Raw genomic sequence first — 26744 nt, forward strand, 5'->3', positions numbered from 1 at the left:
AATGCCAGTTTTGTTTTAAAAGAATTCCTGATTTGTAGTTGATCAGTTGTCATTCCAGCTTTAGTTATTTCGCACGCGGTGTTAGCACGATAAGAGATAGTTAAACCTCGTAATTCACAATAATAGGCTCCCATTGTTTGAAATGAACGCCAAAATATCCTCTCAGAGGTCCGCTGAATTTTCAATGCTTTTTGCCCGCTTCTCTCCATTCTATCTGGTATTGCTGACTTCATCATTGGTGTGCTGGCGTTGAGTGTTGGGGGGCAGAGGGAATGGGTACAGACCGCAACTCTCATGGGACTCGGGAGACTAAAGAGAGTGGGATATGTTTTGGGGAAAGATGAAAGGCAGTGGGAGTGCATTGAGAGACATCCCAATTGTATCCTTCCATTCAGGAGGAGGAAACCGAAAATTTAACTGTTGAAATTTTCGAATTTTTTTAAAACCTAAATCTCAGCGGAATTTTTATTTGCGCTACTTACATATTCAATAAAACATCACATCATTAAATTTCGTTTTTATTCAAACAGTTTAATGCAACCACGGTCGATCATTAGGCCGTAGACCTAGCCAATGCGCACTTTAATTTTTAATAAATGGGTATGCATTATAACGAGTAAATTTGTCGTAAAACTTCGGACAAGTCTAATTTGGTGGTTTCCAGATTGGTATGTAAGTAAAGTAAGTAAGTAAGTATGTGAGTATAAATGTATATTAGATATTTGAATGTGCATAATTGCATTGATTAAGGCTCCTCTGAAAGACAATCCCATAAAAAACCTTGTTCTTTTCGTCTTCCCCTCATCAATTAGCAAATATCTTTCTTTCTCCCTCTCCTATATCACCCTCTACGCACCAATAATCTCAGATACTTCCTGAAAAAAAATATTTTTAAAAGGTTTCAATGCAATTGCATAAAAAGAAACCAAATTAGAAATATTTGTGTCCATACTTGAACGCTTTTGCATTCTGGATCTTTATTATTTTTCTAGTACGGCGCAAGGGCGCCGCCACATCCTATTTTACAACATAGTACACGATTTTAATGTTTATATTTATTATTCAGTTTACCATTGCTCATTTTAATTTAATTTTTTTATCGAAGGTGGTCGGATGTGGAAAGTGCTCGTTGGTATGTCTAAAACTCAAGTTATTTTGCATTAATTCGTGATATAACTTTATGGGTGCCGTAGAGGTTCTCAAAATTTTCAAAAATTGTTGTCTAATTGTGCATTAGTGTATACATCGTGGTACGGGAGTGCAAAGGAGGGGGTTGCATTGTAGTGAGGGGGTGGTATGTGATACGCGTCCGTGGGTGGGGCGGGAGACCGAGCTCGGTACGTGATGCGGAAGTGGAGGGGGGGTGAGGGGAGAAAGGGGTCGGACGCCGCCGGGGCACGCGTCACAGATGCACGGATCGGGGCGGGAGAGACGCAAGGAGGGGGGCAGGGGTGGCGATGCACGTGCGGTCCATTGTGATGCCCGCCGCGAACTGTTGCCTCTTCCTATGCCTTCCCCCCCCCCCCCCCGCGTACCCCCTGCCATCGGCCTCGTCAAAGTCCCCCGACACGCTCCCCCATCTCCCCCCGCTGCTTTTTTTAATTCCTGCTTCAATCCTTCCTCCTCCACTCCCCTCCTCCGCGTCCCGATCATGTAGTCATCACAGCCCCCATCTTTCCCCATACACACCCCTCTCAAGAGCCATACTCTCCGAGCCTTCCTGAAAATAATCATAATCATTTAAAGGTTATCTACCGATTAAAGACTGCAAGAAAGCCGGAAGAGACATCTTTGGGTTCGCAGCTGAACGTTCCGACTCCCTGTTCGTATTTATTTCTTTTGCTCGTCGTAAAAACCACCTCCCCTCTGTCTATTCCTCCCTTAAGGGTATTCCAACCGTAAACTCTGATCTTACCTTTTATCCCTTCACAATTGACATGTATCTTCTCCTCTCTTCCCATATTACTCTCTCTGCTGCCATTATCTCCCAACCTTCTTGAAAATTATTATAATTTGTAAAGGAAACCTACACATTATGTACTTATAACACGGAAGCCGGAAGAGAAATCTCTCTCAATGCACTACATTAAACAAGTAACTTTGTTCGTAGTCATATGCATGGGTGCAAAGTTATATACACTAAGGATGAATTTCACCATGAATAAATATTTGAATTTCGGCTTCGGTTCGCTTACGCCCATGGGCCAGCTCTCTTCACCAAATGAATAAACCATGCTCTTATTAATTTTCCCTTTCCTCTCACCACATTCCCTCTTCTCTATTTATATCTTTAGCATTTTCTCGCTTCTCAAAACTCGCAACACTTGGGCTCTTCTTCCTCTTCATCTGATGCAATGGAAGTATTTCAACACTCTCCGTATTGACCACCACATTTTTCCTTTACTTATTCATGAGGTATCTATATTTCTCCTCGTTGTCTGCTCCAGGTAATTACTATAACCATCAATATACCAAACATTAGTTCTTAAATGCCGACGTTTCCGTAAAAAGGTAACAACGTAATAAATAAAAATTCTATCAGGATTTTTATAACAGCTAAACGAATTAAATTCTCCTTGTTGTGTGTCATTCTTGAGGTGCATGAGACATGAACGTCAGTGTATATCAGCCTTGTGTATATCAGGTGATGCCTATTATGTAAGTCAGCGCATGAAATTAATTCTGCGATCAGAGTCTCTTCTTATAGTTTGCTAATGATGGTGCAGCACCATTAAATTCCGATAAATTAAAAATTTTCTACGTTTTAATATGCTTATTTTGCCACCGCATTCTATACTGCCATCTAAATCAAACAATTGTGTTTTCTTTTCAGGATCCATTTTTGCTCCTCTCTTTTTAGTAAAAGGTTTAGTTGACCTTAACTCTTGGCCGATTTATTTCCGATTCCGATCGACGGCACTCTATCTCCAAAATGGGAGCCCCATCGTGGTCTAATCCCGTATCTTTCATCTCCACGGCCCCCCCTCCATCCGTTCCCACCCCTTTTACCCCTTCCACTTCACCCCCCGTTCGCTTCCCACGCACTGGCCCACCCCATCCAGGAGGACAGCAGTGGATGGGGTCTAATTGGGTGATTCACGCCCCCACCTCTCCACCCCCCACCCTCTTCTAATGCCCCCATTTCTCCGCTCCCCCCCCTCTCCCTCCGAGTGCCGCTGCGGTTGTCACTCAAGCCTTCAGTGCTACTTGAGAGCCTCCCTTTGCTGGAGACCACCCCTCCCGGCGATGGATGGATGCCCTTCTCCGGAAAAGGGTTGAGATGCGACCAGGGTGTAGGGTGGAGAAGGGGTTGGGTCTATTGCGGCGTCGCCGGTGGTGTGGGAAGCAGGGCTGACAAAGGGACAGTCTCTCCGCAGAGGTCCATTTTGGGTGACTCCAGGAGCTAACCTTTGAAAAAAAAGAGAGAGAAACTTGACGATCGGCTAACAATGCCCTCCCCTCACCCACCGCTACGAAGTCTTGAGTGACAGGTGGGGAGATATCTTCATTTTTAAATTTGGCTGAGCACCCAAGAGTTTAGCCTTTAATTTAGGGAATATCCCATGGTGTTCTCAAGCGCATCACACTCGCTTATGCTTTGTTATTTTTTCCTCTCCTCCGTTGGTGGCCAAATGAGTGGAAGGAGTCCTTACCCTACGATCCCTCCTTTAACTTTGACAGGATGCTGCCGAAATGAGCGATGGGTGTTATTTATGCACCAAATGAGTTTGGCGTTAGATAAATTAGCACAATAGAGGAGCCTCATGTATCTACGATCACGCACTGTAAAGCGTAAACTGTGGTTCTTGCAGCTATAGCTGGTATTTTTTGGGAGCTATCTCTTCATAATTTTCACCTTTTATTCACTTGCCTATTGTTAGTTATGTCGAGAGAATTTAAAAAATCTTGTTACAAGTTAAAATGGCAAGTAATACTAGATAAAAATTAGATTTAAAAATTAATACAATATATTTAAAGAGTATTTATATAAGTAATCTTAATCTTTACAAGTTTGCCAATGTAAGAATTACTTTAAGTCGACCACTTGCATTTTTATTTCATGGTGCTTATTTTGTGTACGATAAATTCTGACCTCTGTTTTTCTTTCATTTTTAGGAAACAAAGCAGCTGGAATTACTTCTTTCTGGACCTTTTTCATAGGGTGAGTAACCCATGCAATATTTATTCTTCCTCTTTTTTTAAACTTTTTGAAAACAAGTATCATAAAATAAGCCCATTTCCTTTTCCCAACTTGTTAGTCTTTCCACTTGCGATAGCAGTTCACCATGCTTCTCTTGCGGACCTAGAGGAGGTCTCTTAGATGAGTGTTTTCGTATCTGGAAGGAAGCATTATCGGATACACCGCCGGAATACTTACTTGTTTCACCTAGAAGTTTCCTCTATCATTTTTTCCACCCTCGTAGTGGCAGGCGTCCGCGTGAAGGTCTACACCTGCGCCTTAATACGGCGGTGGCATGTTGCGGAAATAAAAAGTCTCAGAAGTGGTGTGAAGACGCCTTCTTTTTGCAGAGCCATGAGCGGACGAGATGAACCTAGGAGCGGCATCTCGTCCGGGCCAGGCGAGAGAGAATGGTCTGATCGATAAGGTTGTCTAGAGCACACACCACCCTCTCAAAGTCTTTCATGTATGACTAGAGCGTCGGGCTCTTCATTATGATGTTCCCCGAATTTTTTGTGCAACCCTTGGAAACTTTTCTCATCAATATGCTGCTTTCTTTATCCTCAGTTACAATAAGAGTCTCAAATTTTGTAATAGCATATGCAATATGTCATTTCACGGATATTAAATGACTCGGATATGAGTAACGTTTTACACAATAACGTATGCAATATCTGAGAATTTTAATAAATGCGACTCAAATTGTTTCTAGAAAATAAAACTGAAAAAATAATTGAAATTTTATTTCCGAGAGCTATTTTCCGAGAGTTCTTTTTATGCCGCAATGAAAACTGAAATATCCTTGTTTTTCCGTTTAAATGATTATTTAATTATAAATTGATGCTGGATTAATAATTTGTCTTCATGACTGGGAACGTTTCTTTTCTTAAACATCACGTTCCTGAAATTCTATCCTAGCATTTTCTTCAAAATTCAGTATCATTTAAATGGCTTTGAATAACGGATGAATCATGTAGGTAATTTTATTAGGTGGGAATATTCAATGACCAGATTAATTGGCGTACATTTCCAGCAAAGAGAGTGTCTTCCGCATTTGGATCATTCCTGGTTTAACAATCGAACGTTGGAAGTAAAGGTTTCAATCCTTTCATGTTTGAGCAAGTTATTACATGAATACACAGATGTACGAAAAAGTTCCTTTGATACACTGCTGTAGTGAATTGTTTTAAAAGGATTGAAGTATTTTTTCTTGCTTTGCACTTCACGAAGAATACCGGAAACCATACCGTCCTCTGTCCAAACAGTGAAGGCATTTGCACCCCATCACTTGGTAGAAATCTTTCATGCAGAGTCTCTTTAAAGGGATTCGATTGGACTACTGAATTCCCACTGACGTGACACCTCCGTACTGCAGTAGGACAAGAACGTCATCGTATTCCTATTCTAATTTAAATTTAGGGCGTACATTTAATTTAGGTGATGACAATATATTGCAGTTTTATTATATTGCAATTTAAAAATATTCTTTTAATTTTTTACAAAAAATGTATATATAATGACAACAAAAATTAATTTATCGGACAGCTTCTGGGAGATAACTTGTCAGATGTGAGAATATAAAATAACTGTGAACGAAATTAAATAGTAATTTTCATTTTTACGTCACTGTGATAATCATATCAACCACTTAAAAGAAATAGCCTACATTTCCTGAGGATACCCGCATTTGAAATGCTTTTTAAATACTCCTTGTAGACCGACCTTAATCCATGGAATACTTCAATAAAACACACATTTGACTGCATGGCATATAGACTGTACTTTTAAAGTGGATGCTGCATATTCAACGAAGATGCATCGTTTTTCGCACACATTGTTCCCTCCAGTAGCGACTAAACTTCCGTCCCTGCCTATCCAGGGCTTTTTTCTCCTCCAATTCAATGTCAGCCGCTGTTACTTCTTTTCCTTCCCCTTGAGATTTTCTCTTTCCCCTTTTGTCGTGGTGCCACAATTCCATTCCCCACCCCCAGAGCCCGTGTCTGCATCCAAAATGGAGTGATACTGGGGTATGGTTGTCGCAGAGCTGTCCTCGGCTTGCCTCGAAAGCGAGGATACCGAATAAGATTCGCTCGCTTCCCAAGAACCCCTCGCCTGTCGATCCCCGCGAGAAAATGCACTCCAGCCAATTGCGATGTTTGAATATCCCTCAAGGAGGGATGCTAGCTGACTGTCTGGAGTTCGGGGAAAATAAAATGTCTTTGCACTTATGGCTTAAACTTGGTAAATAAAACCGTAGCTTAAATTTTTATTCTTTTTGCTATTTTAGTAAGGCCTATGTTTCAATAGAAAGAAAACATTAGGCTATCGGATTATACCAGGAATATTAATCATTGCATGGCACACCAAAAATAGCGAAGAAAATAAAGAATAATTTCCACTATAGAATGTGGTTGATGATGTTTATGTATTATACCATGTGTTTGATTTATACCATGGCTTGAATCGTTTTCTGTTATTTTAAAATTATCTGCTGGAAACATATTCAGAGGAATCCATATCCATTCATGATAGGTGGCTCAGATACACAGATTGGAGAATAACTTCACGTTCACTCATTTAAGCACCATTTATAGCTGTCATCAGTGTAGTTCCAATTCTTTTGGCTTCGCTCTCCTGGTCACTCACTGTCTATTATAACCTGGTTTCTAGGAAATGTTCTCCAATAGCATATGCATTTTTGTCTCACTTTGAGAAGAGTTTTGCAAGCTATTTCAGTCACTATTATCCTAAAAATTCTGATTTAGGATTTGCTATAGGAGAGTTTTGACACTAACATTGAAGTTATCTTGGAATCGTATCATGGAAATGTATATTTTAATGTATTCCGTTTTCTTGAACTTTAAGCCTGAAGAACATTGATTTTGTGATTCATAATAACCAAAATTAATATTGGAAATGTATTCGGTAAATTTTTTATATCCATTATATTACTGATGATTGGTTTCCGGGTTAATTCCGCGTCGGTATTATATTACTGTTAGAATGTTGTTGAGTTGACTTTATTACGAAATTTTACATTCGAGTCTTGTAAATCGCCAATAAAAATGTTGGTTAAATGAGTAAAAATAATTCTTGTGGAAATCCTCCTTGATCGTTTATTAGATAAAAAATTATTGCAAAATAATTAATTCTTAGTTTGTATATGGACAGTAATAATTTTCATTACTATTTTTTTACTTCGAGTAGTATGGGAGCGAAGTTCAGTTTTACAGAGAAAATTTACGTAATTTCATAAAAAAAATTGCTTCACATCCAGCTCACCCAAGAAGGAGATTATTCAAATGGTGTAGGAATGATACTTTTTTAAATTCTCGATAAAATTCGTCTTTTAAGTGTAAAAAAAGAGCAAGATTAATGTGTTCGTTCCGCGACATATGCTAGAGGTATTTTTTTACTCTCCTTCGTGCCACACTCTTCACTATTCATCAAGCGTCATTTTTGCCACGCCTCACAATCAACGTCGGTGACACTTCCGCTGTTCAACTTTGCCCTTTGCATCAAAAACCTCGAGAGGTGAGAATACTGCATTTTTTCCAGTATTCTTTTTTGTCATTATTTAGTCCTTTGAAGAAACTTTTTTCATCTCCTTGTAATTACGTCATAGTTCTCCACAATTTTTACTTCCCATGTTTAAATTGTAAATATTTTATAATGTGTTTGCATTTGTGAATCGAAACCAGAATTTCCTTGGGTATCTTTTTCCAAGTGGTTCTACCACTTGTTGGTCAGGGTCATCCTGGGTCATTGACCTTTCCATAGTAACCTTTCCCTTCTACTTTTACGAGCGACGTATCCTGTTTCCATTCAGGGAGAGTCGTCTTCATTTTACGAGGCCCTGGATAGTCTTTTCCTTTCATAACCATGGGCACCTTCTCCTTTATTGTTAATTTCAGCGAAGCGTCAACAGATTAACTTTGAATGCCAAAGTCAAGGCCTTTGTTTCTTAAATACCTTATATTTTTAGTCATATCGAAGTTGGATAATCATCACTCATCGGGGGAAATTGAGTTGTGTCACAACCTCGTGTGACATTACGAGTCGGCAGTAAAAAAATATCGCATTTGAAATGCTAGATTTAATATGTTAATAATTCTTCTTTGTGGCACCTACTGCGATTTGATGGATTGTGTATTTGGGTAGTGTAGAAATCAATACACGAGCTTCTTAAATGCTATTAATTACAATTGGTACGAGGATTTAGAATGATTTCTTGACTAAAACCTTTATTGCACCATTTTATATGAATTATTCCTGGAAATATTACGAAGGGTGTGTTGAAATGTTTTATTTGTTAACCCTTTATCACCCAATATTGTTTATGATTAACATCAATGATGTGCTTATCCATTTCCAGCTCTATTCAGGAAAGATTTTAACTGCGTGTTATTTTGAGCTGCAAAGTTTAATGGCGAAGTATGTAGCTGCCACGATAACTATGATTGAGTAGAAAAATTTTCACATTTAAAAAATGATAAGTCTTGAAATTATTTTTTCCCAGAAGCAGCTCTGGGTTAGAAAAGGTTAACCGGCAATTTAGAACGATGATTCATGCTTCTCAAGGGTATCAAGTACGAGTTATAGGGAATGAATCTAAATATTGACATATTGTATACTTTTTCTGGTGTTCTTTTGACGTCTTTCTATCCCTATTATGGTCTCTTGAAGTGTGATCGTCCTAAAATTGAAAACTGAAGTAAATTAACTTGAGTTCCGCTCCAATAAATTCAAATGATATCTGTTTTCCGTTGCATTAAGTTTTCAGGTAATTTTTCAACGCAGTTGATACGACTGAAATATTTTCTATTAAATTATTACAGCTAATACACTGCAGATGTCATTGCCTTGAATGTTTCTATTATATCTGATTTCTGGACTTTCTCTGGAAGTCTCGATACAGTATATCATTTCAATTGTTGAACGATCAATTCTCTTTTCATAAAGTTCCTGTTATGACAATACTTCTTTACGATGCCATTTCCTAAATTTCATGAAGCCATTTAGACTTCATAGTTTCAGTGATTCATGACCGTTGGCTCTTCCACTAGCGCGTAAATGGGTGAAGGAAATTGCGTCTCATCCTCTGAAATATTTACAGAGAAAGGACCATAAAATGTCATACTGCGTACGTAGGGTATGGGCACGGTACTAGGTTAGGCAAAGATCTGCCTATATATAATTTATTCTTATATTTTTAAAATTTTAATAAAATAAACATTTATGGAAAAAAACAGGAGTATTCAGCTTGTATTACCGGTGATAATCGACCTCGTATAGTGGCTAATGTTTTCCTCCTATCCCGCCCTTTCTTTCCACGGTCACGTACCGTTAACGCGCGTATATAGCGTGGGCGGCGGTAGTGGGTTTTGAGCTGCGTAGGGAATGAATGGTTTGATGTGCTCACATGCGCTTGCCCTGAGCCCTTTCCACTCTTAGGATGATGAATGAATTAAATGCACCTCTAGAGATAAAGAGCTCAATTTCTACCCCCACAGTTGCCTCAGGCGGAACTTGATGTTTGCGCAGGGTAGTCAATTTTTTTCTCGAGTAGGGTTAAATATGGATCGCACGGTGATGTTGCACTTTCCTTCCTTTACCAGGATTCGGTTTGAACTGAGTGATGAAAGCGCTGTTCATTCCATGCATACCTTAATTTAAAATTTCATGTAATTCTCCAATTCCGTTAAGTCTCCTGTTTATTGTTCAGCATTTTTGAAACGACTTAAACTGTTTATTTTACCTGCTACTCTAAAGATGACAGGAATGATTTAGATGTTGCAATAATATCTCTATTTCATAGTGGGTACGTAACTCGTTGGAAATAAATTCGTGAGAAATCAACCTGGATCACTTAATATACTTTGTTGGGAATATAGTTGTGAAGAAAATTACAGAGTGCTGAATATCATCGATCTAACTCTTTTAATTAAAATTACTAAAGATTTTTTTGCAAATCATTTGAATATTTAACATTTGTCTATTCATTTGGATGAAAATGTGATATTAATTCCTTGCCTGCATGATGTTTCATCTAATCTTTAAGATATCTTTGGAGAAAAACTATCGAGACTTACGAGAAACTTTTCTAATGTTTTTTTTTTCTAAGCGTGTGGCAAGGTTTTTGGGTAAAGATCCTTATTGTAACTCCTCTTCAAGATTTTATGGATATCTCATTCCTGAGCGTGACGTTCTGTGAAGGAGTCCTCTTATCCGTTAAATTCCTCCGTGAAAAGGCTTTACCAAAAAGTTGAAAGCGTTTTTTTCTGGTTGAGTATACATCAATAGGAGAGGGAGTGTTCAGGAACGAAATCTCTTGCAAGTTTTAACAGACTGTTAGAGTAAAAACTGTTCCGGAAGTTTTAGTTGGCTTGGTTGGAATGGGGGACTTTATCTCTGTTATGGTGGAATTCATGGCCTCGTATTTCGAGTGAGTGGAGAGTCAAAAGATTGATTTTTCGCTCCGAAAAACTTCCTATTCGAAATCAGGATTTGTGCGTGTGGAGGCCATCGAAAGCGTGGCGACGATCGGAAACAGCCTTCCCCGGAACTCTTTCTCGTAAGTGGGACTATTATTACTCACACACGTTTTGATAACTTTCAACGAAAATTTTAAATCATGTTAACTTGAAATAATTTACTTTTTCAGGCCTTAGACTTTTGACTAGCGAGTTTCTACGAATAAATCCAGTGTATTTACCAATTTTGGTCATTTAAAGTTACTCTCTGAACGCTTCTTAGTTCTTCTTTAAGATTTTATTTATGATCGCTATCTTGGAATCTTGGGCCTAAACTGATGATTATAAAGCTCAAGCTTCCATAAGTCCCGTCAATCAGGCTTGATTGACCCATAATGAAGTATTAAGCTAAAAATAATTTAATGTACATTAATTTATAATTCCAAATTAATATATAATTCCAGACAGTTTTATCTCGACCATAGTTTACGCTCTTAATGAACTCAATTGTGACTCAAATCTTACTTTGTGATCACTCTATTTTCATTATCCAGCAGTAAATGGCCGCTGCCAATTGGCTTTTAGGAGTTAACTGTGGCCTGCGATTGTAATTTAGTCGTAGCGTTGGCTATCTTGCCCTAATCATCACAAAGTCCTTCATTTTGCAATCCTCTCCTAAATAACCTACGTGTGTTAGATGTCAAAACGGAATTTTGAAACGGGCCGCCCTGAACGCTTGGTCTTGGTTGTGCTCTGATGGTAATTGTCTGTTTTAAAAGCATGTACATCTCCAGTTGAGTCCTTTTTTAGAATGAAGAGTCCGAAGCTCGGAATCTACTTGAAGGTCGATTTACTACAAGCGTTTTTTTTGTGATGGAACCCGGCTTAAAGCCCGTCCCGCTTCGTATTCCTTTCGCGAATAATAATGTCTTCCATCTACGGAGCCAAGTTCCCCGGAGCTGCCTCGTAAAGCAGAAGGTCCGCTCCCCAATATTCTACCCTTGCACGCGCAATCCATCCATTTCCCTCCCAAGTCTTACATGTATTCATGCGCCCCGCCACCCTCTCCTACTCCCCCATATTTTCAATCGCTAATTTTTTTCCGAGGGCCAGATGGCGTTTCGCCTGCCGTTGCCCCCTCCCCTGGCCCATATGCAAATTCCCTCCCCTCCTTTCGCTCTCCCAATACTACGATCATACCCACTCCACCAGAGATACATATCGTTCGTGAGTGAGTCGCTCAGGAATGAACCATTCATTCGTTCAGAAACGAACGGCTCTTTCACCGTTCCAAATTAATCCAACCTACTCCGAATGGTCTGAAGCACGTTTTCGATTCGAATGGTAAAGAGTGATTCGTTTGAGCAGAGAATAGGATGATTTTACTTCTTTTGTGAATAGGAAACTCAACTTATATCTAAGATTAGGGGGTAAAATAGTGGAAGACACTGGGTGAAACGTCGATTTTTGCGAAATTCTGAAATAAATAATTATTCAACAGGGTGGTTGTATGATGCATATGTACGCCTAAAATAAACTCATACATATTAGGCATGCGTTGATTCTGTATATTTTACAGTTACAATGAAATGAAAAAAATGCACTATTGCGTGTACCGAATCCCGAAATGAGCCAAAATTACCACGTTTACAATGTGCGGGACCTCATTTTACACCCTTTCATCACTGTTACATCATTTTGCATTTTTAGCTTCCTTACATAACTTCATCAATTCTTCAGTTGATCTTTCTTCGATTTTATGATGGATACATATTGATAAATATTTAATTCATTAGTGTGCGAAGGGTGTATTGTGGTAAAAATACAATAAATATTAGAATGTGTTAAGACTTTACAATTAATAACAATGAACTTAAATGCGATGGTGTTTGGCGTAACATGGTGAAACTCCTTCATGATGCACAAAGAATAATTTGTGCATAATGAACTTAAAGTTTTATCATGCGATAGAAAGTTTTTAGCAGGCGATATGTTCTCGTCAATGATGGAAATAAACATCATTCGACGGGCCGCGATACATGAAATTATCCAGATGCATTTGTTTCAATTCACTGAAATTTGATCCTCCATAGGTTTTATTATTCATAACTATTTAGGGAAATGTAGTTTTGATAAAATTACATGAACCGAATCATTTAATGAGCCGAAATATCCTCGTCTCCCATGGGCTAATCCTCATTATATTCATTCTTTCATCTTTTCGCTTGCGTTCCTCATCGTGCACTTGAATGCAAGGCCGTTTTACTCGCCTAAAAAGTTCCTTACCGAGATAAAGCTCTCGCAGCCGCTACGAGCATTATTAAGAGCTTCTACGCTCCATTTTAATGTCGGAGGAGAAACACGCTCGCAGTTATTATGCAAAACTCATGTCGAGGATTTAAAAGGGTTCGCATAACGAGTGTTTTTATACCTCTAATATTGTTAATAAATCTTCGAGGCTCGTGTTACTAACTTTTATAATGTCAATTCAAGATGTATTCATGGCGTGAACATCTTCCCCAAAATCCCGTGATATTTGACTATCACTCAATGTAAATTTGAAATAATTTCGGTTCTTTCATTTAATTTTTAGCTAAACGCAAAAAAATAAGAGTTGACTTGGAATTCATTCTCGAAAATTCACATTTAAATTTACTATTTTAATGTAAATTATTTCAAGTCACGAGAAGGAAGAAAGAAAACACACCCAATTAAAATTATCATTGGTTATTTTCCAAAAACGAGAGACAAGACACTACTGGAGACAAGGATATTCTTTTTTCCTTATGATCGGAATAGCTGTCCTAAATATTTGAGTTGACTTTCACTAAAAAATTATCTTTTATCATATTTACTCGGTTGGTGATAGTAAGACTTCCCAATTAGTTAATTAAATTTATCTTCTTGAATTAATTTAAAACTTCTTGATTTCATATTTTTTGCTTGAAAATTTCTTCAGCATTTCCGTAATTAGAACAGGTCTCAATAGGGAAGACTCCCCACAAACGTTAACGGGTACTAAAAACTCCAGCTACATCTGCCTTTTCTAGTTCTCCTGGCGATCACCTTCGTGTTAACATTTACAGGATGAAATCACGATGTAGTTTTGATGAGAGGGCTCATTATTGAAATTGCTTGGGAGATTGATTGGCTCCCCACTCGTCTCCCCTGTGAAAACCTGCGTTGAATACCCAAGCAACCATCTCTCCTCCCCGTTTCTTTTGCTTCCCTTTCATAACATTTCCCCCTTTGCGACCTCTCCCCGATTGCTTTTCGAAAACTTTCCTCCTCCATTCCATCTTACACTTTTTGCTCACTTCTTTTCCTCCTCTCCCCTTCTCTTCACTCCAAATCATCCGCCCATCCCTTTTCCTCTCATCCCGCTTCGTTTTTTTTCGTAGTGCCTCTCTCTACCCTCCCAACCATTTTATTCCTTCAGCTTTCTTCTAGATGCCATAGATTGGTAAAAGTAAGAGAGTTGACCATACTGGGAATTGAAGATAGAAGTTTAATATTGGGACGGGAAAAAACGGGGAATTGGCAATATGTTAATGTACCTTAACAGGTAGAATACCTTTCATAACAATTTTAAAGAGAGACAGAGTAATATTTGATGCTCCGTTATTAAATTTGAAGAGACGAGTTTTTATTTGCCAATGGAAATTTTAACCTCTACCACATGTTAGGAAGTATTACTTTGTGAGTTTCTTTTCCCGAAATCATCTTTAAACACACTCATTAAGCCCCTGATGCTAATTTCCTATTTTGAAGGCGTAGGTGAGCTATTTACCTCAAATACCTTAGCTAACCTTAGGATGGGGCGCAATTTCTGTAGAAAAATGAAATATTTTCATCTTCATGAATTAAATGAATCCAAATTCGGTAATCCAAATGTTTTTTGTCGGAAATTAATCGAAGCTCAATGAAATGGTTTGTCAAAATAGGTTAAAATGAAATGTGCATATTCATTAAACGAATTCAGTGGTTGGAAAGGGGATCATAATTTAATTTCCCCTACCACTAATGGGCAAAAAAACGGCTGGAGGTATCTTAATTTTTTTAATGTCTTCCTCACGTCATCCATTTCGGCTATCCCTTTCCTGCCCTCTCCACTATTCTTTTGTCCACGCTCTTTCGCATCGCTGGCCATTCGTCATCTATTAGCCCCTAATAACCCAGACCCTCATTTTTCTTCATTTTCCTCTCTCTCTCTCCAGACCCTTGATCTTTCCCCTCCTCCGCTGCTTTCTTTTTTTAAACCCTTAGAATGTCCCGGCTCCTCCCAATCAATTGAGTCCATGCCTCTTACCCTTTTGCCCGTGATCAGTAATTGCATCCTATCTCCTCACCAGCTCCAATATCGGAGGGTCGAAAATTTTTCTGCTCGTAAGTGGAGGATGTGCTGGAAGGGTTGGATGCCGTTGTAGGGAAAATTGTGGTCACAAGGATTTTCGGGGGTTGGAAGAGGGAGGTTTTGAGCTTAGGAAGTGAAAGGCATTTTGGGAGAGGCAAGAGAAAGCGCAAGGCAAGCCTTTTGCCTTTTGCTGTGATAACGGAGGTCATCCCCTGTTCCCCCTGCTCATCCTTGTGACACACTTATATCCCTTGATCGGCAAAATTCACTGTTAATTAATTCGACCTCGCTACGCTCTACAGAAGACGAAAACGTCCTCGCTGTTTTGATTTCTGATAAAAAAATTATTTATGACCTTAATTATTCTGAACTGCTTTCTGACACTTCCCTATGCTTATGTGCTTTGTTTTTAATCCTATTCATAATAGTTTAATACGAGTATTTTACTTATCTAGTGAATTTACTGAAATTATGTTGCCGTTTATTCTTTAATGTAATTAAATAAGTCAAGGTAACAAATTAAGTCAATTTTGGCTTGAGAAAAGATTTTCAAGTGAAAAAAAATTTTGATTAATCTCAATATTTTTTGTTTTCAATTTGGTAAAACAATTTTGAAACTTTAAATTTATTGATAATGGAATTATTTTGATTGTTAAGGTTTGGTGACTGGAAGTGGTATTGCTTGATTTAGATGAAGGAAAATATATGCATTGCCAAGTGAAATATGGGTGTGATTCTTAATAATCTTTTTTTCTGAAATTTCTTTTTCGCGGGAATAAATGAACCGTTAAAAAACGATTGAAGTGACTAATCTGTACTGCTTGCTTGATTATTGCAATTTTTCGGTCTAGAACATGGGGTGAAAAAAAATTGTCATTCATTAGCATTCAGACTCGCTATCAAGGATTGCCGCTTCTCCTCGCTTTGAATGGGAAATGTGATTTAAGCGTTAATTTGGGACTAGGCGTTGCATTGCCGATATCGGCGCGTGAATCAGAATGCACGATGGTCATCGATTTCCCATCGCGCACTCCGTTTATTACTCACCCCAGAGGGTTATCATCTCCGCGGCATCTCTGCGCCCTTCCTATTCTAAGCCGAAGGCGTTAACGCTCGGGAAGCTATTTGCCAATTGCTGTAAATCCGAGCAACACACGGCATCCCATCTGCCACCGCTTGCCGGGGTTGGCCAGCGATGCGAATTGACCACCCGCTGGGCTGGAAATTGGGAGGGAAACTACGCTTCCTAGTTATCTATCCGTACGAGATAAAGAAATTGGGATGATTGGGTACTAAAGCTGTAGTGATCTCAATTGCAATTGTAAGTAAATGACAAGAGGATATGTGGCATATATGGTAATCCTAGTGACTTGTTCCGATTTTAAAATTTTATATCAAATGCACCATGTAACTTCAAGTTGCTTGTTATAAGATTTTAATTAAGCTATAAGATTAGCAATAAGAATAAGCAATAAGATAAAAGATTTGATTAATTTAATTAAAAAGCCTGATGAGCGAAACTCGTTCAGAAATAATTAAATCTAAAGTTGTAATATTCCCATTACATTTAATACTGTGATGGCTCCATCCTATCTTAGTATTACCAGATATAACAGACAATATTCAAAATTGTATTATTGAACTGAAAAAAGAGTTGCAAAAGTGAACGACGACTGGTTTGGGTAGGTGGATAGGGTTACTTTCCCTATATATATTCATGTAATATACCCTGACTGTTCGTCAGGATCAGATATTTAGAACTGTTCTGTTTGCTGAACAGGATAAAAATGAACCGTTCATCAAAATGAACTGATTAACCCTCATCTAGTGTGGAGAGCATTCCGTTCATCATTTATTTGCGGCCGACATAAATTCTGAGGAATAATTGGGACTAAAACTGCCCTGCCGTCTGCAGGGCAAGTCTACATTAGTATAAAAGTATCAGTATAAAAGCATTATTATTGAATATCTTAGGTACTTACCCTGAGCATCCTACCTTAATCGATGGAGTGCTTTAATAATAACCCTGAGAATTCCAAAAATTTACCTATTTCCAACAGGTCGTTGTTCCCAACAATGATCAGTTCTTTAGGAGTGAGGCATCCACGTATCTGTGAAATCATATAACAAGCAACTTGAAGTGACATGGAGTATTTTATGTAAAATTTAAAAATCGGAACAAGTCATCAGGAATGCCATATGTGCTAGTTCCTCTTGAAATCGCAGGAGGTAGCGGCTTGCTGGTCCCTTCTGTGACCTTCGACCTCGTTTGCCGGAAGGCACCGCCGTGGAAGGCCAGGTATACGCTTGAATGAGCTTTGATCGCCGGACGAGATACCGACGGCTCGCCGATAGGCGAACGCTCATGGGATCAGATGGTATGCGATCGAAAGGCATTTGAGTTGTGCGATCAGTGGATGCGGAGGCGTGCTCGTCTCCTTTCACGATCGTGAAAGCTTTTGAATCCGCGTAGCTGTGGAATGGGGATAAGCGAGTTATAAAATATTTCACGATCGCTTCGATATCGGAAATAAGTGGCACCCATTACGAGTGGGTGCTTTCATGCTGTCGAAAATATCTTTTTTAAATTCTTGGGGCACTTTATTGGTAGGCCGCTGAGTGATATCTATCGACAAATTTGCCGCTCAGTTAACCGTACTGTGCATAAAAGCCGGATCCGCAATCCATAAATTTATCAATCTCTCTCTACGTGATTAAGACACAGACTATATGATGTCTTTGAATTGCCTCATCTATAGTATAATGTATCCTGGTTAAATTTGTTTATTTATGATATCGATATTAAGCAGTGTGAAATTTAATATAAAATACTTAATGTATGTAAGCTGTCAGTTTTTCTAAACAAACTTTCAACTAGATTTTTGGAATCGATGAATTATCAGGCGACAATACTGGCAATACTCTTCAAAAAGTTTATCATTGCTTTTCTATACTTGTGTTCTGAATTCATATTTGTTAATCAGTAGTGGCATTATCATCGATGGTATTACCACTTATTCCGTAAATTATCCTTTAGAAGAATTGACGAATTCAAAATTTAGGGATCATTGGTTTATGTAAAAAAATATTAAGTTTTCAATGAATCCATAATTACCAAATCCTGACCAATGAAATAAATAATTTCACTGGTATTTCCCTACTTTAAAGTATATTTTTCCTAAATCAGAACAAACTTTAACAGCTTTTTGTCCATTCATCAGCATTAATGAAAAAAATGGAACGGCTTTTGGGTAAAATTCGGGCTTACTGGGTCCAAATTACCAACCTCCCGCCTTGTTTTGAATTAAAAAGTTCGGGCGTCGAAAACTAGTTGTTTCATTCTATCCCTTCGTGAAACTTCATCGTTTATTCTCTCTTTCCGCGTCGCCCTCAGAAAACGCAGACGCACATACACACAGCTGCTGTGGTTCTCCATCCTGCGGGAAGTGATGGAGAAGGGATGTAAAGTTGAAAGTGGCTCGATGGATCGTCTTGGGTAGGGGAAAGCGGGCGGGGCAAGATGGGGTCCTTGTCGAACTCCCGAAAAAATAAATAGAGCAGGAAAAACCGTGTTAATGGAGTCCTGTGGTTTTGAGGTGTCGGCGGTTCGGTGTTGGTGGTGTTGGTAATGGCGTGGAGGCATAGACGGGTGCAAAGGGGAGGGGGTTAGGTCTAGCGCGATGGGTTGTGGCCCCCGACGCGACTTGAAAAGCTCCTTCGCACCTCCTTTGAAGCACTCCGTCGGGGGTCCGAGGAGGGCGCTTCGTCTCCTTCGGTGGCCCTCCCTTACTCTTCCGCCGCCCCTGAATTCTCCAAAGAACTTCCACTACCTCTTTCATTCCTTCCCTCCCTCTTTCTCTCTCCCCCCCCCCCACCCATGGCAACCAGCAGCCTTTAGCGCCTTCATAACCTCGCCGGCGACCTGCCCTTCCAACTTTTCCGCTCACAACGTTCGCGGCCTCATCAATCATAACCCCCGGGGGCCTTTTCCGAGTTGTCTCCTTCCCCTCCCTCTCCCAATTCCCTATCCCGTCTTTTCCCTCCTTTTTCCTCTTCCCTTCTTCCTTCCACATTTTCCATCCACAACCGTTCGTCCCCTTCCTTCCTATCCGTGCATTTCCCCCCGAGTCGATCGCTACTCTTCTCTTGTCAATTCCTCCCTCATGTCCCCACGCTCCTCAATGCTTCGATCGACGACTATTTCTCACTCTCCATCTCGTCTTTGTCCCCTGGCCGTCCCTTTTCCAAATTTGGAAGGAAAATTTACATCATCTACCCTTATCGTCTCTCTCGTTTATTTTAGAAGTCTCGTCTGAGATGGGAGAAATGAATGAAACCGAATGGAGTCCGTTACATCCTCATCCTTAACAGTAAAAAGTGGTTTTTCCATATAATTTATAAACAGTAACTAAAAAAGATAGACGTTTCCTCTTCAGGATGTAAATTCACACAATTTTCCTGTACTCCGCCATTGTCTTTCTTAGTTTTCTGCTATGATTTTCCTTTTTTTGTCAATTTCATCGCGCATTTTACTGGGAAATTTGAATACGAAATTATGTTTATCGAGGAACCTCACTGTACTCCCTTCCTTACTTAACTTCCCCTTGTAGCCCACTGCCACTCAACCAAATACAGGACACGCCCTTTCGTTCCCTACGCTTACTCGTCATCCATCTTCCCATCCATCGCGCCCCTCTCTGTCACGCGGATGAGTTCGATGATGCATTTCCATATACATTGGCTAATAAATACCATCCCGCCTCTCTTCCATAGTCCTATAGAGGCGCTTTGCCCAGAAGTTGGAACTATAAAAGTGCTTCCGCTACGATCGCACCTGATTTTCTGGTTATTTTTTAAAAGCTTTACCTCCTTATTGGAGATAATGAGCAATGAATGTAAATGCCAGGCGTAGATAATTTGAGTAGGCATTTGAGGCCTTGAGCCAGTGCATTGAGTGTCACTCGTGTGATGCATCTTTCTACAAGAATCAATTTATTTCTGGCTAAACGATGTGGAATTTTAAGTAACGTAGGTAAACAAAACCTTGCCTTAATCGATTGAATATATCTAATTACACAAGACCCAACTTATAGGTAAGGTACCAAAGAATGACGTTTATTTCTAGGAATCAAAATAAATTATATCATGGAATGAATAGTTGAGGCCGATCCTTTTTGGATATCAGTTGTGCTAGGGTACATAATTATTTCCGCCATTTCCAAGTTAGCGATTTCCCGACACTAAAATTAAGTTTGAAAATTATTACAATTTATTTTTCCCCTCAAATCGCTGGAGTTTGATGTCATTTTATTTTAATTTTTTAATGCGTGAACTTTCTCATGTCTTGCCCTCTTTTTATTTTTATTTATTAATTTATGCTCATCACCCCGTAAAAAGCGCTCTAGACCTTTACATTTGGGAGCTACAACATATAATGATGAGTTATCACAAAAAACCATACTTCGGTTAGGGTTATCATATCCAGGAGGGAGTTGAACGCGCGACCTTTAGTTTGGCAGACGAGGAATCAACCCAACTACCTCCGATGCCGACGTTGATGCCACTTTTTATGAAGAATAGGTACTAATTTTATATATCTTTTTTTATAAACTCTCGTTTTTGTTTGTCATCTTGTCCGGGTGAAATCTTTTAGCTAAATTTTAACCCACTTTCCGATTACCTATCAAGCTGAAATTTTCAGGATAACTCCAAACCAGATGACAACACAATATTCCACCACTAATATTATAATTATATACCTCCCTACGCCAACTCCGTATTGAAATATGCTTCTAACCGTTTTGAGTGATAAATTACGAAATGAAAAACCGCTCCCCGTGTGCCTCCAACATCCTCACCGGATTAGTCTTCTCTTTGTCTTTCGCCCTCGTCTTCTCTGAATTACTTCCTGTTGTGGCGTTCTCGCCCTCTTCCTCTTCCCTACCGAAAAAGGGTATTTTCCTCGGCCCTCCCTTTTTAAGCCTCCATCCTCGTGTGAAGAACAACACCCCTTCTCTCATTCTCACTCCTCCTGTCTCGAGGGCCTCCTCGTGCTTAGAACCACAGCTCTCCGGCGGACGCAGCGAATACTCCCGAGAATGGATGGGTGGCGTCGCTGAAAAGTCCGTCTTTAATGCCACCGTGCACGCCCCAAAGCGCGCGCTCTTTTCGCCGGGTGTTAAAAGCTTTAAGCTGTTCCTCTAAGAATGGAGGAGAGTGAAGGATTAATCAGGGTCGGATACTGGCTCACAATTTGCCTGAACTTAGAGAAAAGTGCATCCTTCTTGTCCATTTTTCATTCACGGAGAAAATCGTGATGGAGTCAATGGGCGTACTTTTGTCGTTATTCGTCGCCCAAACGTGAAGGAGTGTGATTGAAATGTGGATTTGAATGTAATTGTTTCCATTTATTGGCATATTGAAAATTTGTCTCTTCATTCTGACTACTTTAATTCATAAAAATTTCATGTGAAAGCAATCATTAAAAGCTACGAAAATAATACATAGCTTACGTTAATCACCAAGCCGCATAGCTTTTAGTTCGTCGATATCAATAAAGACATTTCCTTGTAATTATATTCACAAACATTTTCCGAGAGAAAATGTGAAAATGAGCATTCGCATATTTATTATTGTACAAAAATAGAATTTAAATTTGATACATAAATATTTTATAGAGACACGAGGCCCTGTTCGCTGAATATTTTACATTACAGTATTGAGTGTTTGATCGCATTTTATTTAACAATTGTGGTCATTCATCCGTCAAAAAAAGAGTTTTAAAAGCTAAGGTCACCTCCATAACCGACCCAGTTGTTCCGGAAAACAAGAAAACAAACACTAAAAATGCTGCGCGGTTCGAAATAGTATCGACCAAAAAGCGGACACGAGTTCAAGGCCTTAATAGTTAATGACGCCGTAGAGAATACCATTGCCCTACTTCCTGTCGAGCACTGCCCGTACTACAGAATTCGGGGTAAATCCTGAATAAAATTGGCTTCCTCTGCTCGACCACCCGGAGAGTAATTACTCTGAAATTTTGCTCAAATGTTTCCTTTATTTCACCTTGGAAATTTCAAATGTCATTTTGGTTCGGAAACTATTGGAAATGTTGAGGAAGCAATCAAAACTTATTTAGGAGAATAAATGCATCAGCATCCGTGCAAAGTGATGCTTGATTTAACTTGAGTTTTAAAAACAATCTTGATTTGCTCTCTATTAGCAATCGGGCATCAGTTGAAATACCATTTGAAGTTACATTTTCCCCTTAGTTTAGCTTTAATGTCAAGAAGCAAAATTATTATTGGAAATCGATTGTCTTACTGTAAGACACTTTCTTTGAGAGAGAGATTACGAAAAATTTCGGGACTTGACTGTTATGAAATCCAAATTTTGTCCCCATATCTCAACCTATTGTCGTACCAGTACTACTCGATTCTGCCTCTTCTTTCCTTCTAATTCGCTTGAGGAGGACTCAAGGAGATCTCTTGAGAAAAATACTCCTGCTCGCTGCTTGTGCCAGAAGGGGTTAATTACCCCCACTCCCCTCACACCATAATCCCTCCCTCACTTAATGTCTCCCCATCCCAAGCACAAAAATCCCTGCGCTCCTCCGCCCCCCCCCCAAAACTTCACCCTCGTCCCGAAACAGCGCCGTTTATAATGCCCTCTCGTATCTCAAAAGTGCCGAAGAAGGGGTTGCAGGATGTAAGGGAGGCGGGGATAAGAGGGTGCCTTGTAGTATACGCCTCCTTCCTTCTCTTCTTCTCCTTTTCCTCCCCAAAACGCAAACCCTTTTCGCACCATCCCTGTAACCATCCTCTCCTCTGCCCTCGAGCCTTCCCAAACACTTATATTCCCTCCTCCTCCCCCCTCCCACATTTCCCCTCTGGGGACAAACACGGCGCTTATGAATACGCACTCTTCACTTTGGCGCGCGGGAACGGCTTCAGGTGTCTTTTTCCGCCGCGGCGTCGGAGGGGAAAGAAGACACGCCCCCTGGTGTAGAGGATGGGTTGTGCCGACAACAGAAAGAGAGTACAAGGCTCGGAGATGGAAGTAGGCAGGAGGAGTAAAGTTGCTTATTCCGTTCCGTGGAGTGCGAGGAGCAAAGCGCGTGGAAATACATTGGGATGATATCTCTGACATACCCGTTATGATTGCTACATCGGAGTGTAGCAAGCGATGACATCGTTGGAGATATTGTCTGGTTCCTTCAAAAGATGCCGCCAGTTAAGCTAACGTTTTGCTCCATCTTCGACCCATTAGTCGTTATTAGTGATCGGATACATGACTCAGTTGTCCTTTTTGGCATTGTCGTCAGGAGGCGTCTAAGGCATCATTCGCCATAAGATGTCTGATCATATTTGATATCTGTCGGAGTATGTGACACTTCCCTTTTCAATCCTCCCGCATACAGTGATTTTACCGTAATAATTATTTGGGAGATCCTAATAGCATCTCCAGATAAAAACCGTAATTTATAAGACACTCTTAAAATACTTTTCACTAACTATCTAGTAAGGTTAGTTCCCCAGTTTTGTCATAAGGTTTGATGTCTTATCTCATAGCTCTGGCTTTTTTGTACCGTTGAAGGCTTTGAAATTTGAACGTCATCAAATAATTGAGCAGTTAAATTTTTTAAAGTATGACCATCGAATTGTCTGAAGGTCTTCAATTGGTTAGTTATCTGTTATAGAGAAATATCACATTAAATCGAGGTTGGCGTAAATCAAGTGCATTTTTATTCAATTTCTGAAATATATGATTACCTCACCATTGATATCGAATAATCTGCTGAATTCATGTGAATGAAAGATCCTTATACTGCAAGTCAAGTGAGAATGTTTTTATTTTTTATCTATACCGCCCCAAAATCATTGAATTTTTTGCCTTTACATTGGGGAAATGTAACTAATAACATCATAGGATGATTAAAAAACAGCCATGCCATGGATAGGGGCAACCGGCCCGGGCGGTACTCGAACCTGCGACCTTCGGTCTAACATTCGGGGACTTTACCCCTAGGTAAAGCCAACACGGTCAAACCTTCTCAAGCCATCGTTGCTTTATTCAAGCCATCGCTGTATGATGCCATCTCTTAGCTGGCCATTGCAAAGTCGCTTCCATCGATATTCTTCCTTTTGGCCACATATCTCGTGTTTGCCACTTCTCGCCTCGGCGTCGGGAGGCTTCCAACCCCAAAAGCGACCTCCCTCGCGTCTGCAAAACAGCTTCACGGGCAATTTTCCGCCTCAACACACATTCTCTCCCGCCGCGACGGCTGTCTGTGGATCGTCTGGGGCACAAAAGGATATTTCAGGAGCGGAAGGGAGAGACCGCAGTCTGCGGGCGGCGGCCAAAGGCGAACGCTGCGGAGAGACATGCTGTGTGTCCCCTTCAGACGCCACCGCCACCGCTACGTTGCTGCGGAGACGCGCCCTTCATCGCCAGCGTGGAATATGGCGAGACGGTTATGCCCGAGAAGGAAAGAGATGAGGGAAAGCAGTCGACTAGGTGCGAGACCATCTCCCCGTCTGGTGTTGTATTAGCAGAGATATCCTCTTCACCAGACCACCTTCCTCCCACTATCCTCTCTAATCTCATGCCTCAGATGCCTCCATTGCCTTGCGTTGTGTGAAAAAACCTTTTTGTCAGTCCCGCGATGCTCGTTAATTCCGTGGTTTTAAATTCTTTTTTTCATAATTATACTCCCTCATCTTTAATGAAATTTTCCAACATATTTTACGCGGGAAACGACGAAATTCTGTACATGGTGGCTGAGGAGAAGCAGCTTTTGGATGAGATGCGGAGAAGATAGAAGGAATGGATGGAGCGAGTACTGAGCTGGGAGGGGATGTTGAAAATAGTGTTAGTGTTTGGAATAAACGAAGGAGAGGAAAGAAGTCAGCCTTTTTTATAATTATAAGTAGTTAATATTTTTTATAACCAATCCCATATTCCATTTTGCATAATGAGTATGTTTAGCTGATGGCGACGAAGAAAGGTTCAAAAGGGATTGAGTGTAGGTTTTCTCCTGACTGGAAGTTAAAAGCGATTTCTGTTAGTAAATTTGGTGATGATGGCTCTAAAACAATGATTGCTAAAACGTTTTTCATATCAACTATAGGATTAATAATAATCGATCTTATTCTAAAAATAGATATATACCTTTGTCTCTCCCAGAATTCATGAGTAATCTGGTAGAGATTTCTTTCAGTATATTATCTCCCTGAGAGTTAACCGTCGACGTGATCTCATTTTTATTCCACCATAAAAAATTATGGGTTTTTAAACATAAGCGTTGTACGTATGGTTAAAATTCTCTGCCTTTTCTTTGAAAAATATGCACTAGTCTTGTCTATTTGTAGACAAAAACTCGCCAGGTTATCATTTAAATCTCCTCCTATTTCCTTAACCAGACTTAACTCATGTTTGCTCCATCCTTTTCCTCCGTCACTCCTCATTTCCCTTCGCCTAACGCTACGCCATCGGGATGAAAATTCTCTTTGAAGTGGCTCCTCCCATTCATCCTCACTAAAGTGGTTTCCCTTTATCCATCCCTACTAACTACTTTAGCACATGTGAGGAGTCGCTGATTTCCCCCTTCCCTCCCTTTGCCATCCCACACACCATTCCAAAGCCGTCCGCTCCTCAATCACGACTTCGCGGCGGTGAAATCCTATTTCATATTTCCCTCTATCCGTGGCTAAATCCGTGAAACGGAAAGCCGTCGCGTCGCTTCCTTCACATGTTTACGTTCAATTAGCCGACGACAGCGCGCTGTTGAGGGTTTGTCTCTCTCGACTCGCGTTCACTTCAAGCGAGTGAATCGGCGGGGGAAGAAAAAGGGCTCCAACGGGATGAGAGAGGTAGCCACTTCCGCATTTATCCATTGCGTTCTTTTTTGTTGCAAGCCATACCCTTATTACCTTCACGGGATTCTTCTTTTTTTGTGCTTTGCTGTATGGCAAAAATGTTTGCTCACTGAATATCATAGGGAGGCAATTTAGGCCGATGCAGCAGTCAACTCTCTTGTTTTGCTTACAGGGATCTTTATTTTGTTCGGAGTTTTTCTTTCCCATCGGTCGAGTTTTACCTCATGCTTTTAATTTCCCAGGAGTAACCGACGTGATTTTGTGCTTCATACGTTGATTATTTTTTCCGGCTCAGATTTTGTCCACCACAGAAAGGTAGACCTATGAATAATTTGTCACGGCTGAACCTCGATTTTTAGCGTTTTTTATATTGTATTGCTATAATTTAAAAATACTTTTCTTTAATATTGACCACATTTTTCTCTTATTTTTCCCTTTTGTATGCTAAAAGATCGACGCGTTAGAGGCCGCTACCGCGCTTCATTATAGTGAGCGTAAGATAATGAATATAAATGAAAATTTATGAATTACCTTGAATAGCTATAGTACATATTGTTCGTGTAATTAATATTTCTCTGAGTTTCATTACTTTTATCATTTTGGTTTCCATTTAATTTGAATTTATTTCTAATTATAAATGAAGAAAATAACTGCTGCATACTTTGTTATACGATTTAGTATTTAAAAATATAAAATGATCGTAAAATTCATGAGCATACAAATGATAAACCACTATAAGTTGGTATTTCAGGTGTCCAAAGGCTTCACCCAGGATTTGAACCTGGGTCCTCTAGATTCATATCGCACAATTTCCACGTTTTACGTGGTTTTATGTTTTCCTTTTTAATATAGTTTTTTAT

General features: G+C 39.8%; 1 protein-coding gene across 3 annotated transcripts in view; it reads left to right on the plus strand.

Annotated features, from left to right (window-relative positions):
- LOC124155554 (protein tincar) overlaps positions 1-26744 on the plus strand; it is an 803451-nt gene that overhangs the window by 375221 nt on the left and 401486 nt on the right. For all 3 annotated transcript variants that reach the window (XR_006864202.1, XM_046529476.1, XM_046529477.1), the window contains exon 5: positions 4117-4162. The gene's annotated coding sequence lies outside the window, so the exon portion shown is untranslated. The remainder of the gene's footprint in view (positions 1-4116; positions 4163-26744) is intronic.

Source organism: Ischnura elegans, chromosome 3 (assembly GCF_921293095.1).
Source record: "Ischnura elegans chromosome 3, ioIscEleg1.1, whole genome shotgun sequence".
In the NCBI taxonomy this organism is placed as follows: Eukaryota; Metazoa; Arthropoda; class Insecta; order Odonata; family Coenagrionidae; genus Ischnura; species Ischnura elegans.